General features: G+C 51.7%; 2 long non-coding RNA genes across 2 annotated transcripts; one reads left to right on the top strand and one right to left on the bottom strand.

Annotated features, from left to right (window-relative positions):
• Positions 1-10,051: 10,051 nt before the first annotated feature.
• On the top strand, positions 10,052-13,044 carry LOC138847443 (uncharacterized). The gene is made up of 2 exons (XR_011385276.2): positions 10,052-10,255; positions 12,091-13,044. It is a non-coding gene; the product is annotated as an uncharacterized LOC138847443 (long non-coding RNA).
• Positions 13,045-15,023: 1,979 nt separating this feature from the next.
• LOC138847442 (uncharacterized) lies at positions 15,024-18,417 on the bottom strand. Its single transcript, XR_011385274.2, has 2 exons — positions 18,122-18,417; positions 15,024-15,270 (listed from the first exon to the last, which is right to left on the bottom strand). It is a non-coding gene; the product is annotated as an uncharacterized LOC138847442 (long non-coding RNA).
• Positions 18,418-20,016: the final 1,599 nt, after the last annotated feature.

The following is a 20,016-nucleotide window of genomic DNA, read 5'->3' as shown; positions in this document are numbered from 1 at the left end:
ACCAGGGGAGGGGCAGTGTTCCCCCAGGAGGATACAGGAGTCAAGGCGCCATCTTGGAAACAGAAATGAGGCCCTTTCCAGACACCAAACCTGCTGGTGCCTTGATCCTCGATATCCTAACCTCCAGAACGGGAGAAATGGAGTTCCATTCTTAATCCCTGCCCGGCCCGTGACATCCTGTTACAGCAGCACAAAACAGACTAAGACAACTGAAGAAATGCAATGGTACTAAACACATGAAAAAGTACTGATGTGTACCAAGCTCATCTAAAAATGTAACTAAAAACAAGAATATCACAGAGGGTAAATTGGCTCAATTTTTCTAGAGGGCAGTTTAATCATAAAAAATTGTTTTAAAGATTTGTTTTATTTATTTAAAAGACAGTGTGATAGACAAAGAAAGAGACACAGAAAGATCTTCCATCTGCTGGTTCATTCCCAAATGATCTTGAGGGCCAGGGCTGGGCCAGCTTGCAGCCAGCAGCCAGGAGCTCTGGGTCTCCCATGTGAGCAGCAGGGGCCCAAGCACTCAGCCATCCTCCACTGCTTTTCTAGGCCTATTAGCAGCAAGCAGCAAGTCCTGGACACAGAGCAGCCAGGACTCAAACCAGTGTTCTACTCTAGGATGCCACTATCACAGGTAGAGGCTTAACTCACTGTGCCACAACACAAGCCCCATTATCAAAATTTCAATGGTGAAAACATTCTGATCCAAAAAAGTTATAAGAATTTATCCTAAGAAGATAATTAGCCCAATAAACAATAAGGATATAGATTTAAAAGTGTGTTTATAATAACCAAAAAATTCAACAGTTAAATTTTTACAATAGGAAATTTGTTACCTAAATTATGGCGAAACCATGCCATGAAATTCTAAATAGCCATTAAGTAGCTGACACAGAGATATGTCTATCACATGGTGTTGAGCGGGAAGAAACTAGGATCGCCCTGTTGTAGAATCGCAGGTGCATGGATGCGTGCACTCGCTCTCACTGTCTAGAACATTCATTAGGATAGAAACAGGATTCCTCTTGTATATAAATCAGGATGATTTTTCTTCTTTTCCCTTTTTGCTTGTGTCCACCTTTTTGTATTATTCATCTATACTTGTTTACATAACACGGTATTTTTTTCTGAAAGCACAAACCAAAAAGCACCTTTAATGTCTCTCCTAAGTCTTCTCTTTTCTAAGCTAGGTATTCCCAATGCTTTCAAAATTTCTTCAAATGGGATGAAATCGGGTCCCTTGGAGTCCTGGCTTCTCTCTTCAGAAGCCATTGTTCCCATTCAGGTTATCTTGATCCCCCTTAGAGTTCCTGCCTGGAACCCAGTGACATGGCTGTGGCCTTAGGAGCCCAGAGCAGTGCATGACACTCTCCCAATTAGCTTTGGTGACAGCTAATCACACCTACCTGTGATCAATATTGAGCTCCCTGGCCTCTTTCAGACCATTTGGGCCCCCATCAGGTATTTATACTAATAACTGATTTTGGCCCAGATGCAAGCTTCAACATCTCTTCTATGGTCAGTTCATCAGCCTAGATGGCAGCCCAAGGCATGCACACAGCACCTCCACGGCCACCACCAGCTATCCCGAGCCCTAACATGACATCGTTATTTTTCCCCCAAGGTTACCCCAGTTCCTTCCTCAGAGGCATTCCCCTAGTGGCTCCCATGATGCTCTGGGAGATGAAATGGTCTACTTCGCAGGACCAAAGCATGTGTTGTCTCAATTCGCTATCGGTAAGAGCATAAGCCAATAAAGAGCTTCTGGAAGACAACCAGAGGATGCTTAGGAAATTAGTAAGTGTGGTTAACTTTGACATCAAAATTATCCTTCCAGGGTCGGCGCTGTGGTGTAGTGGGTAAAGCCACCGCCTGCAGTGCAGGCATATCATGTGGGCACCAGTTCAAGTCCTGGCTACTCCACTTTCGATCTAGCTCTCTGCTATGGCCTGGGAAAGCAGTAGAAGATGGCCCAAGTCCTTGGGCCCCTGCACCCATGTGGGAGACCTGGAAGAGGCTCCTGGCTTTGAATTGGCACAGCTCCAGCTGTTGCGGCCAATTGGGGAGTAAACCAGAGGACAGAAGACCCCTCTCTCTCTCTCTCTCTCTGCCTCTCCTTTTCTCTGTGTATAACTCTGACTTTCAAAGAAATAGATAAATCTTTTTTAAAAAATTATCCTTCCATATCTATCTATCTGTCTATCTACGCACTCTTACAAGAATTCGACTTTAAGGATGACTTCCTAGAAGTGGTATGTGTGTGTGTGGGGGGGGTGGTATTCATCATTGATCACAGAGGTGTTTATAATGAAAAATTGGAAACAAGCTAAATATTGAAACAGTGAGGGACCAGGCAATCAAGGTCTGATAGTCTTTACACAATTAAACACAATGTAACATTAAACATGATGATGTAAGGGTGGGTATTTGCCCCAGTCGTTAGAACACTGGTTAGGGCACCCGGCATCCCACATTGCAGTCTGTGGGTTTGATTCCTGGCTCCGGCTCCTGATTCCAGCTTCCTGCTAATCCAGACTCTGGGAGGCAGCAGTGATGGCTTAAATAATTGGGTCCCTGCCACCCACGTAGGAGGCCTGGATTGCCCAGCTTCAAACCTGCCCTGCCCCAGCTGCTGGTGTTTGGGGAGTGAAACAGCAAATGGGAGTTCTCTCTTTTTCTGTCTTTCTCTCTCACACATAAATAACTAAAATTTCTCATTTTTTCATTTTTAAGATTTATTTTATGTATTGAAAAGGCAGAGTGACAGGGGAGGGAAAGAGAGAGAGAGAGACGTCTTCTGTACCCTGGTTCACTCTCCCAAATAGTCACTATAGCCAAGTCAAGCCCACACCAAAGGCAGGAGCCAGAAACTCCATCCCCCATGGGAGGTAGGGACCCAAGCACTTAGGGCAGCACCCACTGCCCCCCAGGTGCATTAGCAGGGAGCTAGACTGGAAGCAGAGCAGCCAAGATTCAAACCAGTGCTCCGATATGGGATGCTGGTGTTACAAGCAGTGCCTTAACCCACTAGGCCACAATGCCAGTTCCTAGATTTTTTTATAGTGAAAATGTGTCATTTTTAATAACTAGAAAATCAATAATATTCATTTGAAGCCTGAAAATTGTGCTTCTCTTTAACTGAAAATTTGAATTCATAGTCCCATTTACTACATCAATTCGTCTTCTAGAAAGCTCCAAAGAGTTAATAGTTCAGGCATTGCTAATTAATAGTTAATAGTTCAGGCATGGCTGATCTCTCACTATTAACTCTACAGCCATAGAGCAAAAGGAACATAGACATTGCCTTGGAAACACGTGAGCAAAGCTGTCTTCCACTAAAACTTTATTTACAAAAGCAGGTAGGTGAACTGGATTTGCTCAGAGGCAGCAGTTTGTCAATCCCTGTTCTACATCTGTGTGAAAAGTGCACTCTCCTTTTCCTGCTTGGTGCTTGCAACCTGTTGCACCTACCTTGCAACAGTTAGTTTTTGCTGTGTAACAAATAATTTCAAAACTCAGCAGCTCAAAAGGACTAGCAGGAACTCACTTCGGAGTCCAGGGGCCAACAGGTGCGGCTGGGATCCACTGTACCTATTCCATTGGCTGAGGTCCACTGACCATCAACAGTCTCACACAGGTCTCCCTGCCTGTCAGCAGGGGTGATAGAAGTGCCTGGCCAATGTCTCTTATCCAGTCAATCCCCTAGGCTGAGGCACTGGGTCGTGAACGTAGTGCAATCGAGAGCAGCAGGAGAGGACAATCCCGCAGCTGAGGCACTTGGCAGGTCTCTGGCTGCAGCACACCTGCTGCTGTCTCACTGCCCAACCAGGTCATGTAACCAAACCAAGGTTTCAGGCCTTTGGAAATAGATGAGAGGCATTGCCACGACCCGGCTCGGGGATACGCACACAGGGTCGGGAGGAATCTGTGAGCGTCTGCAATCTGACAAACTCCAGGGACAGTCTCACCTCTGGTCCTGTTTCCCTCCAGGTGTTGTCCCGGGCATCTCATGCGCAGGGTAGTGGCTGCCCTGCACAGGGGCCCCTCCTGCCTCTCCTTAAGCAAGGCCACTCCTTTGTCCTCATGGCCTGGAAGCACCACTCCCAAGGCACTGCTTCCAGCTAAAGGACCCTCATTCTTTCCTCTCGGCTTCCGTCGATTCCTCATCCTGGAGAAAGGGAGTCGGGTGGCTATTTAAAAGTCTGCTCGAAATATTTCTCCACCCTCCAAGTTCCTTCTCCAAGATTTATATTTAAAGTATTATCCTGCATCACTTCCCATTCACCAAATCTTTCCTGCTCTCCATGTGTTCATTCCCAGGCCTTGGAGAAATAAAGATTCTAAAACTGGGACAGTTCCCATGGTGACACATGGGCCTCTTTGATCCTCTGCCTCTCACATGGCGAGTGAACCACCCAGACAGCTGAAGCTCATTATAACCCTTTCTGTGAGAAAGATCTCGCCTGCTCCGTTCACCCGCCTTCCACCAGCAGCATAGACGACACTGCTGGCAATCTTTGAAAGAAAAGGCTGATCTCGCTCAACCACCGTCACTGATGGGCGTACCAAGAGACAGCTGGACAGACGGACAGAGGACAGCACGCGAAACGTAAGGCCAGGAGGTCCAGCCATCCAGAACCGGGTGACGTCTTAGTTCCCGCCTGTGAAAGCAGCAGGATTAGAAGGCGAACAACTGGAGTGTTCAGTAAATGTTTGCTCACTCGTGTTTGCTCAGAGCCCTGTGCAAAGCACTGTGGGAAGGGACAGTGAGGAACTCAGAAACCATTCAGATCCCCAGCAAGGGGCTCACAATTCGGCAGGTGAGAGACAGCTTCCAGCTTTTACTCCTTTTTTTAAAAAAGATTTATTTATTTAAAAGAGTTACAGAGAGAAAGGGAGAAACATACACACACACACATACAGAGAGAGAGAGACTTCCATCCATTGGTTCATTCCACAGATGGCAGCAATGGCTGGGACTGGGCCAGGCCAAAGCCAAGAGTCTGGAACCCTATCTGGGTCTCCCGGGTGGGTGGCAGAGGCTCAAGCACTTGGACCATCACCCACTGCTTGTCCCAGGCCACCAGCAGGGTGCTGAATTGGAAGTGGAGCAGCCAGGACACGAACCAGCATCCATATGGGATGCTGGCATCGCAGGTAGTGGCTTTCCTCACTGTGCCACAATGCCAGCCGCCAAACCTTCCTCTTCTGAATCTCAATAAAAAGATGATGTAGGAAGCAAAAAGGAAAAAAGTGCTTTTCAGCTTTCGAGCTTCATACGGAGAAAATTCATAGTAATGATTGTGATACTGAGACTCACTTTGTTGTCAGACGACCCGTACCCTGAGTCTCAACTAAGCCCTGACCCAATTGCCATGGAAGACACCCTCAGTACTGGTCCACCACCAGTACAGCTGCCTGCAGCCCATCCTTGATAGGCGCTATCTCACGAAGAGTTTGGGAAGCTCAGCTCAAGCAAGCAATAGCAAGAACTGGATGATGAGGTTGTAAAATCACAAATGACAATCTGAGGCTGATGTTGTGGCACAACGGGTAAAGTCGCTGCCTGTGACACCAGCACCCCATATGGGCACCAGTCCAAGTCTCAGCTGCTCCACTTCTGATCCAGCTCCCGCCAATGCACCTGGGAAATCAGTGGAAGATGGCCCAGGTGCTTGCTTAGGTCCCTGCACCCATGTAGGAGACCCAGATGGAGTTCCAAGCTCCTGGCTCCGACCTGGCCTGGCCCTGGCCATTGCAGCCATTTGGGGAGTGAACCAATGGATGGAAGACCTCTCTCTCTCTCTCTCTTTCTCTCTCTCTCTCTCTCTATATATATATATCTTTCTGTATGTCTGCCTTTCAAATAATAAATAATTCTTAAAAAAGAAAAAAAAAAAAAAACAAAAAACAAATGTGAACTCCTTGGGCTAGAGCAACTCTGGATGAACAAAAATAAGGCCAAGAGCCACGGAGACCAATATTACACGAGAAACAAAGGCGATTCTTTTCGGCTTGAATCACTGGGTTGTTTCTTTATGTTCTTCCAAAAGGGCAAGAGACAAAGATAAAAAGCGATATAAATGAGAGTCGACTGCACACCCAACCTGTTTTGTGAGTGCTCATGAGCAAATTAATTTAGACTCTCTGAACTTTGGAATGCTCGTCTACAAAACGAGGATAATTATCTTTCTTATCTCTGATACCAAATCAACATCGTGGAAAGAACACCCCGAAATCAAGCAAATAAATGGCAGATATGTTCCACACCACTTGGTCTTTGGTCTCCCAAAAGTGGTCTTAAGCAGAGAGAGAAAGAGAATGAGAGACTTGTGCACCTGAGATGTGCCAGGTTGGGGGCCTGGCGCTGTGGAGTACCGGGTAAAGCTACCACCTGCAGTGCCGGCATCCCACATGGGCACTAGTTCAAGTGCCAGCTGCTCCACTTCTGATCCAGTTCTCTGCTATGGCCTGGGAAGGGGTCCTTGGGCTCCTGCACCCCCATGGGAGACCTGGAAGAGGCTCCAGGCTCCTGGCTTCAGATGGCCCAACTCTGGCCATTGTGGCCATTTGGGGACTGAACCAATCGATGGAAGACACCTCTCTCTCTCTCTCTCCCTCTGTCTCTGTCTCTGTAACTCTGCCTTTTAAATAAAGAAATAAAAAAAAAAAATACATGCCAGGTGTTTTCCCTGCAACAACCCCAATCCTCATCTCTGCTTATTTTTAGTTTTACAGATAAGGATCCCTGAGACTCAGAGATGTTAAGCAACTGGACCAGGATCATTCAGCCACCAGCCCACAGGTCTGGCGGACTCCAGCACTAGCGCTCTTTCTAACTCACTGCCCAAATGAGGCTGAGCTTACTACGGCCTCGAACCCAGTGCAGCTACGGTTCCCCACGGGAATGTTTACCCTGCAGAGATGCCTCCATCAGTGCGGCTGAGGGTTCCCAGAGAAGCTGTCCGGCCCGGCTGCCGGCCATGTCAGGCAGGGACCCTAGGGAGCCAGGTTCAGTCTGCTCATGCGCAGTGCGTGTGACGGGCAGGAAGAGGGTGTAGCCTCTGCACTAACGAAGTCCCCAGATGCTGCAGACGTAAACACCAGTGGGCGTGGGTGACCAGGAGGGCGGAGGAGCCACAGCGAGGCTGCTCTGGCAGCTCAGAGCGAGTGGGGAATGCGGGTAAGAGGTGACGAAGGAAACCTCGTTCCTGGGGCTTGAGAACACGGCAGCCCAGACACTCCCTGAACCAGAGCCAAGGGCCCGTGGAGGCGAGTGGGGTCCAGACGCCATCGGCAGAGCTCCCAGAACAGCCATTCAGAAGCCTGGGGCTCCGAACGAGGGCCCTTCCTCCACCAGGGAGCATGTCCCTCGCACCGCTGGGTCCACGATTCGGCAGTGACTGAGTATGAACTATGTTCCCCGCTCCCCGAATAATAGTGTCATTAACTTTAACTAATTGGATCCCTGATTCCCCCGTTTGCCAGCTGGGTGACTTAGCAAGTCACTAACACTGTTAGAGCTCTGCTTTTCTCATCTGCAAAATGGGCATAATAATTAGTACCTTCCACATAGAGCCGTGTGAGGATTAAACGATGCAATACATCTTAAAAAAAAAAAAAAAAAAAAAACACCACTTGGCACAGAGATTAGCCCAAACTAAGCCCTTAATGACGGGTGGCTGCTCACGCTATTATTACAAGGATTCTCTCACATGCCCGGGCACCAGGCTTGACACTGTGCGAGTACTGGCCGGAAGCACACAGCACGCTCACCTGGGACACTTAAATTGTATTCAGCAGACTGTTTGTCGAAGTCTGGCTGGAATTAAATGAAATAACAACGGGTTTTGAGACACCCCAAACTAACAAAAACAACTCTGAGGACTTAATTCCTCTTGGATCCTGGGACAGGCTGAGTGGAGCCCGGGTTGGGGGCGGCACTGGCCACCCAGCGGGAGCTGGAGAGGGAGGTGGATTGGGGGTGGGGGTGGGGGGTCCTCGGCTAGAAGGAAGCTAAAGCCAGGGGCAAGGAGGGGGGCAGTGAAGGCAGCCTGTCTCCTCCGTGTGCCCCTCGGACTTCTGCCGCTCCCTCCCACTGGCTGAAGAGCCGCGGAAGGCAGAGAGCAAGGGGTATCACCCTGGTCAGCCTTCTGACCACATAGGCATGGGGGTGGGGCACAAACAGAACACGGAGCCCAGGCTCCAGAACTCATTTTGCAGTCTCATTAGCTCTAGAAAAGCTGCAGTCGTGGTGGCTTTATACACCTTTTCCACATGAGGGAATTTTTTTTTTTTTTGAAGATTTATTTATTTGAAAAGCAAAGTGACAGAGAGAGGAGAGAGACAGATCGCCATCTTCCATCCTCCTGTTCACTCCCCAGATGCCCACAACCAAGGCTGGCCCAGGCCAAAGTGAGGATTCCAGAATATTCCAAGCAGATCTCCCATGTGGAGGTCAGGGACCCAAGTACCTCACAGCTGTTATCCACTGCCTTCTCAGGTGCTGTAGCAGGAAGCTGGCTCAGAAGTTGAGCAGGCAGGACCTGAACCAGGGATCTGGGCATCGCAAGCGCAGGTTACACCAGTGGCCCTCAGAGGAGGGAGTTTGGATCACGGAGGCACAGGACTCTCCAATGGCCAGCTTAAAAAAAAAGAAGAAAAGAAAAGAAAAGAGAGGAGAGGAGAGGAGAGGAGAGGAGAGGAGAGGAGAGGAGAGGAGAGGAGAGGAGAAGAGAAAGAAGAGAAAGAAGAGAAAGAAGAGAAAGAAGAGAAAGAAGAGAAAGAAGAGAAGAGAAAGAAGAGAAAGAAGAGAAGAGAAGAGAAGAGAAGAGAAGAGAAGAGAAGAGAAGAGAAGAGAAAATGGAGTTTCCATTAGTCCCCAAAGGCAACTCACCACGCCTCCTCAGCCAAGGAGCACTTTCACCCCAGCTGTTGGAGTCTGGAGGCCCTTGCTGTCGCGGGGATTGCTGGGAGGATCTTCCACTGGAATCCAAAAGCCAGCACACAGCGCTGAGTCTCCTGGGAGTAGGGAAGGGCTCGTCAGAAGCAAGCAGAATAAGGAAGCAGACCTGTGTGTCCACCAGAGTGAAGAATCCATCCACTCCTTCACAGCCCCTGTCTCGTGTGCCCTCGGCGCTCTCAGCCAGACCTGGGAGACAGAGGAGAGCAGGCACAGCTGTCACTCCCACGTTGTGTGGATTCACACCTTTTACTAACAGATGTCATTCTCGTAACCATCATTAAATCCTTTGAGCAAACAGGGGTGCCCACCTGGAGCCACTGCCACCGCGCCACGGAAGAGACAGATGGACAGATGACCTCAGCAGAGCGGTGACTGGGTACGCGGCAGCAGGGGAGCCGGGGACCCCGGGATGTGCTGGACTTGGCCCTCACCCATGGCCCTGAGCCCGTGCGGGGTGGCTCTGCCTAACTGAGCGCTCACAGCTTCACATTGCAAACAGGAAACCTGCCCCAGTGGGAGGGACCAGAAGAGTCTAGAAATAAAGGCTTGTTTTTCTTTTTTTCTTTTTTGGAGGGATCATGATTGTTTAGCATTTACCAGCACAGTGTGGACCGGAGGACTTCCTGGAGGAGGAAGTATTTGAGGTGGACTTAGTTATAAGGTGTTGGAAAGGTGTCCCCGCCTCTTCTCCATTCTGCCCTTCCCCCCTCCCTTGCCCCAGCCCCAGTGAGCTCTTTTCAGGGTCTTGTTCCCTGCCGCCCCCTCCAATTCCCTTATGCTGTTATCACTTTTGTCTGGTGATCCCGTCCCTCTCATCCATCAGACAGACTCCCTCCTGGAGAACAGAACCCAGTGCCGCTGAGTGACCTTGGCCTGTCCTTGACCTCTCTCTGCCTTGTCTTCCGTGGCTGTAAAGTGGGGAAACACGAGCCGCCCTGCCTGCTCCACATAGCTGTCATGAGAAGGAACTCGGACAACCCACGGGCTGCACAGGAGAGCAGGCCCAGCAAGGGCTCCCAACGGAGGGCCGGACGTCAGAGCTGGAAGCAGGCTCAGAAACCGACGAAACCAACCTTCTCAGCTTACAAATGAGAACGCCGCTTGGAACGAGCATGCTCCTTGGCCAGAGTACTGCAGAGAGTGGAAAAACACGATCCCCTGCCTGTCCCAGAAGATCGCTCTTGTTTGCCCACCACGGACATGTGGGCACCACCGGGCCAGACCTCCCAGGGATGAGAAGCTGGAATCAGTGCAGAGCAGCCACTGCTGGAACGTACGCAGGCGGTGAGCCAGCGAGACAAGGGCTGCCCCTGGGGGACAGGGGGGCTGCGCAGGGACCCTGCCCCGCGGGAACTTGGGGTGTGTCCTGGTATGGGATGTGGCTCCCACTGTCTCACTCCCAACGTGCTCTCGCCTCAGCTGGATTGAAGGGTAGGGGGGCAGGCAGAGATCTGAAAGGATTTGGGGCCACGCAAGAACCAAAGGGCTGGAACCCAACGGGCTCTCTCAGAGACACAGCCCTGCAGGCAGCCAATCGCATGGGCGACACTGAAGCCAAGGGCAGAACAAAGCTAGCTTAAGTGGTGGGGAGTGGCCGTGGGGGTGAAGGTCGGGGAGCCCATGGGTATCACCAGCAGCCAAAGACAAGGAGAGACGACACTGCTCGGAGGTGGCCAAAGCCCTAGAGAAAGAGGACAGAGAGCAGAGGCTGTGGTCCTCATCATTCTCTCACAGGGCTCAGAACAGGGTTTGGTTGTGTTTTTCAGCATTTTTTAATTATACAAGACATCAATACATTCTCAATGCAAACAACTCAGACATCTCATACAAAGGAGAAACCATCTCCCCAGCCCTCTGGGGGCCCATTTTAATGTGCATTCTTCCAGGCCTTTCTCTGGAGTTTGTACCCATCTGTGTGTCACAGGAGACAGACATGGCTTTGGGGGTGGGTAAGGTTGTGGATTAAAGGGACCACCCAGCCACACTAACCTGAACCCTGCTACTTGTACCTGAGAAGCTACACGTGCAGACACAGAGCTACAGCCCTCTTCACAAAGAGCCCTCAATGATTCTGTAGTCTGGAGCCGTGATCTATGATCTAACCACACACACACACACACACCCCACCACCACCACCACCCCCACTGAGGAACACTTTAGATCATTTCCGGTTTTTCATGTTCGAACAATGTGCCAATATATAGATAGCCCTGCACGTGCCTGAGACCAGGAAGCAAGAGAAAAAATGAGGTATACTTCATACAGAGTGAGCATTGCTTAACAACAGGGATACATAATTATGTTGTTGTGTGAACGTCATAGGCTATACTTACATGAACTAACGTCATAGGCTATACTTACAGGAACCAAATAGGCTACAGTGTCTCTTAGCAACAAAATAGTACGGGACCACCATCATTTATGCCTCGCCTGAAACACTGGCATGCAGCACACTACTGTATATTATTAGATTTCCTTATCCTGTATATATTAAATTTCATTAAATATGTTATATTCCATTCATATAATAGATCCCTTACATATTGATATATAATAGACTCACTCTATATATGTATAAAAAATTACTACTTTTGGAGATGGGCATTTCTTAGGAAAAGTGTGCACCTCAAACTCTCTTGCGCCCCTTGACTTGAAGCCAGTCTAGGCTACGAACTAAAAGAACGTTGTCAGGAGCTCCAATTGCGTGAAGCCAAGAGGGAACCACACAGTTTAATAAGTCATTTCCATCCCCACTCGCAAGGTCTCTGTATATTTCATGCCCCCTTAGTCATCATTTGGGTGAGCTCTACATATTTGTGCTTGTTCTTTCTTTCATTTGTCCTCATAAATCAATCCCTGCAGTCTGCTAATCAAAGCCAGCTTTTCAAATGAAACTGTAGCAGAGTGTTTCACTAACCAAATATTGTTTTTCCACCGGCACTGACAGAGAGGGTGGGATGCCACCTCGCACACCGTTCTTTCTTCCTCTGCCACCCCGGGAGACCACGTGCCACCCGAGGTGGGCGTCGGGCCACAGCTGAGGGTGTGAGGGAGTGGTCGCTGAGAGGTTCTTCTTTGCTCTCTCTCTCTCTCTCTCTCTCTCTCCCTGGGATCTCCAGGAAGAAGGTCACCCTCTCCACTTCTACTCTTAATAATGGAGGAAAATAGAGTGTGACAATGCCTGGAGCTTACTGAGCCGTCTCCCCGCCAACCCCGAGGGCTGCAGCTGGTTTTGGAGGATGGAGGATGCCAGCTCCTGCTACTCCCCCTTCACCCAGTTGCCCACCCTGGGCAGGTGGCTGCTTGTGTAGACTCAGTGATAGCCAGCCTGAGAGCACTGCTGCCCTACAACCTGCCCTTGAACCTCACCTTTAATCCCCCAGCTGCCTCCTTCACCAATAGAAGTAATTCTGCCTCAAAGAAGCATTATCAGCATCCCCTGGGAACCTGTTAGAAATGCAGATTTCCAAACCCCACGCACACCTACTGGATCAGAATTTCTGAGCTGTGCATTTTTGGAAGCCTTCTTTGAATAGCCATGACCTACAGGACCCATGTCCACCCTCCTAACTCGGATGCCTCAGTCCTCCATGCTGGCCCCTGCTGCCATCCAGTCCCATCTCCTGTTACCCTTTCTACGGAACTCTGCACTGTATGGACCAGCCAAACACACAGCTGGGTCTCTTCCTGTCTCTGAGTGGACCGGAAATGGTCCCTTCTCCTTAGCACATCCTTGCCTTTCTGTATTAAATCCCTACCACTGGGACCGGCACTATGGCGTAGCAGGTAAAGCCACCGCCTCCAGTGCCGGCATCCCATATGGACACCGATTTGAGTTCCGGCTGTTCCACTTCCGATCCAGCTCTCTACTATGGCCTGGGAAAGAAGCAGAAGATGGCCTCTGGCTCCTGGCTTCTGATTGGTGCATCTCCGGCCAGTATGGCCAATTGGGGAGTGAACCAGCAGACGGAAGCCCCCCACCTCTCTCTCTCCCTCCCTCCCTCTGCCTCTCCCTCTCTCTCTGTGTAACTCTTTCAAATAAATAAATAAATCTTTTTTAAAAATAAAATAAATTGTATTTGCATATATTTCATTCTCTCAACAACTCCATGAAGAAGGTATTACTATGAGAAAGTCCTATAAATGGAAGAAACCTTTGCCTCTTCCAGCTGAGCTGCACTGCCTGCTTTGTCAATGAGATGACAATGAGAATGCATTATGCCTCCCTAGCTGTGTGACTTTGAGCAAGTCTCAGACCTCTCTGTCAGTTTCTTCACCTAAATCCCTCCTATTCCAGATAAAGAAACAGTTGAGAGAAAGAGAAGAAAAAAACACAGTGGCCCAGAGTTCTTCAATCACTCGTCCAAGGTAGGACGCGGTACAGGTGGATTTGACCCCTGGCTCTGGAGCTGTAACCATTTGGATCTGTTGCTTCCTGCGACACGTGCATCCCCGAGGTTTAGAGCCGCACGGAGCATGTGCACTCCCACTGCCCCCCACAACACCGGCTCTCCGGCCCACGCAGAACCTCAGTCCTGTAGCGCTGCAGAGCGCTCTCCCCTGTCCTGGCCAAGACGGCTCTTCTCCAGGCTCACACCCGCTGTTTTCCTCAACCAGTTCCATGTGACCTGGCCCTGTGTCCCCAGCTGCCAGCCCTCGCGACACAGCTGGCTTTCAAAGGAGGAGGCCTTCCATGCATCCTCTCATTGGCTGCTTTGCTTTCTCCTATTTCCTGTTTCAAATTGCTAGGCCCAAGCGTTTGCATCAAGAATGATGACATGACATGCTTTCTAAAAAATCTCATTTTCCAAAGGCATTTCCTATTGATTTCCTTCCTTATTCAGACCACACTCAGCCTGGCTTGTGTTAAAAAAGAGAGAGAGGATAGGGAAAAAAAAAGAAAGAAGGAAAGACACAGCAATCCATGTTTTTCCAAGAGCAGACTGGTGCCATGAGCCTTCCTACCAGTTTGGGCACCCCTCCGGGTGGGCTGCTCAACCAGCGTCCCCCAGACCCAAGGGTCCTGGAACCACCTTGGAAATTCCAGCCACCTAATTCCCCCTCAGTTCCCTGCAGCCCACCTTTGTGGGATTATTAGCATTTCTCTTTTTTAAAGATAATTAATTAATTAATTAATTAATTTGAAAGGCAGAGAAAGAAACATCTGCCACTCACTGGTTCATTCCCCCAAATGCCTGCAACAGCCATGGCTGGGCCAGGCCAAAGCCAGGAGCCAGGAATCCAACCCAGGTCTCCCAAGTGGATGGCAGGGACCCAACTACTTGAGCCATCACCTGCCCCCTCCCACCCTGCTCTGCTCCCCGTCTGTGGGAACCAGCCTCTGGAGCTGGCTGCCTAGGGCTCTGAACAGAGCCAGTTTCACTGGTCACAGGAGCAATTGTGTGTGTGATCACGGTGCCACAGAGCCCTCCCTCCGTACGAGGGACACAGCACTGCAGGCTCATGGGAAGCACCTGCTCACTCTTCCCATCATCATTACCCCGTAGTCCTAACCCTTGCATTGTTCCACAAGGATTGTAGCTTGAATGTGGCTCTGGCATGGAGCCTCTGATAGCCTCCCCCAGTTCTCCAAAGCTCTGGCTGCCTTTCTGGGCTTCAGGGTTACAGCCAAGGCCAACTCATGTGGGAGCTGCAAGCTGCAGCCCGGTGGGGAGGGAGGCCCTGGATAGCAACCAAGCCCACTCCACCGGCCATAGGGAACGTTCTAGCCAAGCCCGGCTAGAACTGGCTGCTGGCAGGAAGCTCCATAGACAATGGCTCCATCTCTGCCCCCCCCCCCATGTGTGTGTTTGGTGGGGGGGGGGGGGGGCACAAATCAGCATGTGTGTTTGGGGAAGAGGGGTGCTGAGATGGAGGAGATCTTTGCATCTGAGTTGGCCTGGATCTGGGTCTTTCCCCTTCTGGATTATAAAGCTTTTGCTAGTCACATCCTGACCCCAACTCCAGTTACCCTGTTGTGGTGAGAAGAATATCGTTGGGTGAGTCGGTGATACAAAGGGAGGTGGAGGTTAGAGTTAGACAAATAACGCCATTTTATCTATTCATTTATTTATTTTCATTTTCTTTGAAAGGCAGAGAGACAGAGATTTTTCTGTCCTCTGATTCACTTCGCCCCCCTACCCCCCAAATGCCCACTATGTCCATTAAAGCTGGGCCTGGGCCAGGCTGAAGCCAGGAACCCAGAACTCAGTCCAAGGCTCCCGCATAGGTGGTAGGGACCCAAGCATTTTGGCCATCCACTGCTGTCTCCTACGGTCCACATCAGCAGGAATCTGGATCTGAAAAATAGTAGGCGGGACTCAAGCCAAGCACTGCAGTAGGAATGCAGGTGTTCCCGTAGCATCCTAATCACTGCACCGAAACACCTTTCCCTGCGTTTTCCCTTTAAATCAAGACAGGGCTGGCGCCCTAGAGGCTGGGGAGGGGTGGAGGGGCCGCATCTATCAGCCTGCTATCAGGTTGTGATTTTCTAGAGGATGAACCGCCACTTTGCTTATGCTTTTATTCATTCAACAAACATGCATGGAGCCCCCCATGAGTCAGGGCTGTGATTCAGAATCAAGCATGAGCCAGGCCCAGCATGGAGAAGCCATTGAGTCCCAAGATGACTGGAATAAAACCAACCCCCCTGCGGAAGTCGGAGTGGAGAGCAGAGAGTGACGGAAGGAGGAGATTGACTCTGGAGGGAACAGCCAGAGGGCTTCAGGGAAGAGGAGGCATGGGACCTGCGCCTCATGGAGGACTCACGGGGCAGTGAAGAGTGGGAAAGGGCAGTGGAGGGGCTGACGGGCTGCGAGCCCGCAACCGTGGGGAGAGGGAGGAGCCTGCAGTGAGCAGAAAGACTGCAGCGCTGACCTGGGCCAGCAGCAAAGGGTGTGGCCTTGCCAAGGGGTGTGGCCAAGAAGCGGCAGAGAGAGACATGGAGGTGCCATCAGTGTGGGCCGCAAGTGTGCAGCTCCCCAGTCACCAGGAGCTTGCTGGGAGCGGGGGCGGGGCAGGGTTGCGGACAAGCATCTGTGCCCTCCAGGGGATCCTGCAGCAAGGCAGGGGTTCACTGGGGTACAGCGTAATGACAAAGGGCTCCTGTCTGAGGACAGACACCAGGCCATGTCATATCCGATTCAGACCTCCCTACTACCCAGGAAGCGGCTCCGTCCTTATCGCCACTTTATAGATGATAAAATGGAGGCTCAGAGAAGGAAATCAGCTACGTGCAGTCTGAAGCTACTAAGCAGCAAGTCTGGGAATGAAACTTGTGCTGTGACGCTCTGAGGCCCACACACTCCGAGAAAGGCAGTCTGCCTGCTGGGGAGCTATGCCAGGGGGTGGGAAGGACCCACCAGCGGAGGGCAGGTGATGTGATAAGCCTGGGGAGGGAGCAAGAGTAGACCAGGGAGACCCCCACGAGTCCAAGGCTGAGCCATGGAGACCCCATTTCCTAATGCAAGGATACTGGAGGAGTGAGACGCGGCATCCCGTTGGGATCTGCAGAGCACACAAGGCGCGCACACACACACACACACCCCAAAGAGGAAAACAGAACCACCGCTGCCATGACCACTTGGCCAGTGGTCTAACCCCGCCCATATTGGAAAAGACCAGGGAGGATCCTTGGCTCAAATGACTGCTTCTCAAGAGTGTCAGCCATCAGGGGGCCTGTTGCAAGATTTGTGAACCTGTGGGGGAGGGGATCAGGTTGGGGACAGCAATGAGGGGACCCCAAGCGTTGGAACTTGTCCCGTTCCTCTGAAGGTGTACAAATGCAATCTCCCTGTGACCTCTTCCTGGGCTCGGAGAGAAAAGGAAAAAAGCCTGTCCTTGTGGCAAGGAGGTGACAGACCAATTCCTAAGGCAGAGGCGAAGGCTTCCCAAGTGCCCGCGAGCAAGGAGCCAGGTGCTGGGCTCACCTGCTGCAAAGAACAGAAAATGCTCCCAGGGTTCCTACTTGGGTAAAGCTGGGCATAAATCACCCTTGGAAAAGGGGTCATGGCAGGGCTGGTGCTGTGGCGCAGTGGGTTAAAGCCCTGGCCTGCAGCACAGCATCCCATACGGGTGCCAGTTCTAGTCCCGGCTGCTCCTCTTCTGATCCAGCTCTCTGCTGTGGCCTGGAAAAGCAGTAGAAGATGCCCAAGTACCTGGGCCCCTGAATCTGCATGGGAGACCCAGAGGAGGCTCCTGGCTTCGGATCGGTGCAGCTCCAGCCATTGAGGCCAATTGGGGAGTGAACCATCGGATAGAAGACCTCTCTCTCTATCTCTTCCTCTCTCTGTAACTCTGTCTTTCAAATAAATAAAATAAATCTTTAAAAAAAAAAAAAAAGAAAGAAAAGGGGTCGACCATGGTGGGTGGGTACCTTTCGCTGTGGGGTCTCAAGCTTTTTACAAACAGCGCCTCATTAACCCTGGCGAGCCCGGGGACAGAAAGCCTGGGCAGGTGGCACTTTTTGTGTCCGGGAACAGGTGAGGCCTGGCCTCCTGGTGGTGCTGGCACAGGACCCTCCCTCTGCTCATTAGGTAGCCACCCTGACCTGCGGGCTGGTGGGGTGTGTGTGCATGTGTGTGTGTGTGTGTGCATGTGTGTGTCTTCTTAACCATCTCATACCATGAAGAGCAAACCGGGCAGCAGTAGGCAGGAGTCTGTATTCTTTTCTGAATCTGCCAGGCTTGGGCCAGCATTTTCCCTAATGTCATTGGTACCTCCTTGGTAAAGGCCTCTTGTTTATTTCCGGCCCAGCCAGCCCTTTTGTAAATCTTTGCAAGGCACAGTTCGACCTGGAACAGGGGGAACGAGAAAAGGGGACCGAGAAGGAGCCAGCTGTAACCAACGCCGCCGGGCGGCAGACACCCGTGTCACTCTGGGGTGGTGTAGAATCCAAGTCCGCTTTGGGGGCTCAAAGCAAGGAAAAGAGAAAGAAAAGCAATGGAAGCCGTCCGACGTAGCTGCTCCCTTTCATTTTAATTCAAGAAAAAAAAAAAGGAAAGGAAATAAAAGCGAGAGAAGAAAGAAGAAAGAGGAAAAGAGAGGAGAGAGACAGCAAGAAAGGGAAGGGAGGGAGGAATAAATCGGGAGGGGGAGAGAGACAAAGAGGAAAAGAGGAAGAGGAGAGCGCGCGAAATCCCCGCTTCCTACCGGGAGAGCCGAGCCGCTCTCGGCGGGCCGCGGGCTCGGAGCTTTTAAGGGTTTCTAATCCTGGAAGGCTGTCTGACATCACCCCGTTTCTTGTCGGCTGATGTTTCGTACAAGCCTCTCATTTCCTCGGTGTGCGCAGAGCCACCAATTACTGCAACAATCTCGTGTTTATGTTTGCTCTGCCGGCCGCCCGCTTGGCCCCGGGCCTGCCTGCGAGGCTCCGCGCGCCGAGCCCGGCGGGGGTGGGTGCGGGGAGCTGGGAAGGAGGGGGTCTGGACCGGGCCCCGAAGAAAAAGGGAGGGGTCCCCCTTAATTTTTTTTCATTGACTTCAGCACCATGTGATCAGGAAGTCTGGCCTCCCTCCATTTCCCCTCCCGACTAAAGGGAAACATTGTGCAGCAGCCGCCGCGGCCGCCGGGGGGATGGCCTTGGCCGCCTGACGTAGGGGGATAAAAATAACCGGCATATTTAAGGCCGGAGCAGGGATCCCGGCGCTCACACGCGGCCGGATCAGTTCCCCCGGCCGACCGGCCGGCGGCGCGGCCTGCGAGGAGGCCTCGCGCGCTCCGCTGCGTGCGTGCAAGGGGCCAGGGCCGGTGCCAAGCGCCAGCGCCGGTGCCAAGCGCCAGCGCCGCCCAACCCGACCTCGACCTTGACCTTGTCCCCAGGACCCAGGCCCACCCAGGCGCGCGCGAGCCTCGCAGAGCCCTGGGGAGGCCGGGCCAGGCGAGTCCGCAGCAGGCTGGCCGGAGCCTGCAGGGCTGGGCCTGCGTTCTGAAGTCCTGACTCCCTGGAGAGGAAAAAGAGGGATTCCGGGGCCCTGAGGCTGAGGTTGGGACCCAGGGCCCCTGTCTGGGGACAGGGCTGTAACTAGCTGCCGCTTAAAGTGTCGCTGGGCTCCAGCCAGACCCCAGACTCACCAAGTCCAGTTCCCTTTCTCCACCTGCTTTTTCTCTTGCAACTGCCCGTTGCAAAGTTTGGGCACATATGGCAGGGTGAGAAGTCTTTACCAAAGACAAGTGCACCAAAGAAAACAGAGAATACCCAGGACAAACCCGGGTTCAGAGGACAGTGGCTGGTCAGGTTCCCTCCAGCCCCTGAAGGCTGCCACCACCTCCGGCTTAGGCAGGCACCCAGAAAACAGAAAAGGAGGAAGTGTTGCTGAGTCCTGACTGAGCTCATGTCCCAGATCCCAGGAGCAAACCCACGGTGAACCGCATTCGCCCTGCGTGTTACCAAGTTCATGCCCTCACTTGAGCCTCAGCCCGGCCCCTACCCAGCTGCTTTGGTTGTCCTTATCTTACACAGAGGCAAACTGAGGCTGAGGCAGACTAACCCCCCCCCCCAGGGATGCGCTGCCCCTCTCAAGTGCAATTTACGTGGCTACCTCGATTCAGCATTGTGAGAACCTCCTTCCTCCAGTTCCTCCTGCTCCCTAAATAAAATTAATAACCGGGGCCAGCGCCGTGGCTCACTTGGTTAATCCTCCACCTGCAGCGCTGGCATCCCATATGGGCACCAGGTTCTAGTCCCAGTCGGGGCACCGGATTCTGTCCCAGTTGTTCCTCTTCCAGTCCAGCCCTCTGCTGTGGCCCTGGAGGGCAGTGGAGGATGGCCCAAGTGCTTGGATGCCTGCACCCGCATGGGAGACCAGGAGGAAGCACCTGGCTCCTGGCTTCGGATCAGTGCAGCGCCGGCCGTAGCGGCCATTTGGGGGGTGAACCAACGGAAGGAAGACCTTTTTCTCTGTCTCTCTCTCTCACTGTCTAACTCTGTCAAATAAAAAATAAAATAAAATAAAACTAGTAACTGAGCAAAAACAACCGTGGTGAATCTTCACTGATCTGAGAAATCTCAGCCTTGCCCTTACTCGGGGCCACGACCAAGTTTTTAC

The sequence above is a fragment of the Oryctolagus cuniculus genome, chromosome 1 (genome assembly GCF_051225735.1).
Source record: "Oryctolagus cuniculus isolate XC-2025 breed Fujian yellow rabbit chromosome 1, ASM5122573v1, whole genome shotgun sequence".
Taxonomy (NCBI): Eukaryota; Metazoa; Chordata; class Mammalia; order Lagomorpha; family Leporidae; genus Oryctolagus; species Oryctolagus cuniculus.
The sequence above is the reverse complement of the archived record's forward strand: the minus strand, read 5'-3'. Positions and strand labels throughout refer to the sequence as shown.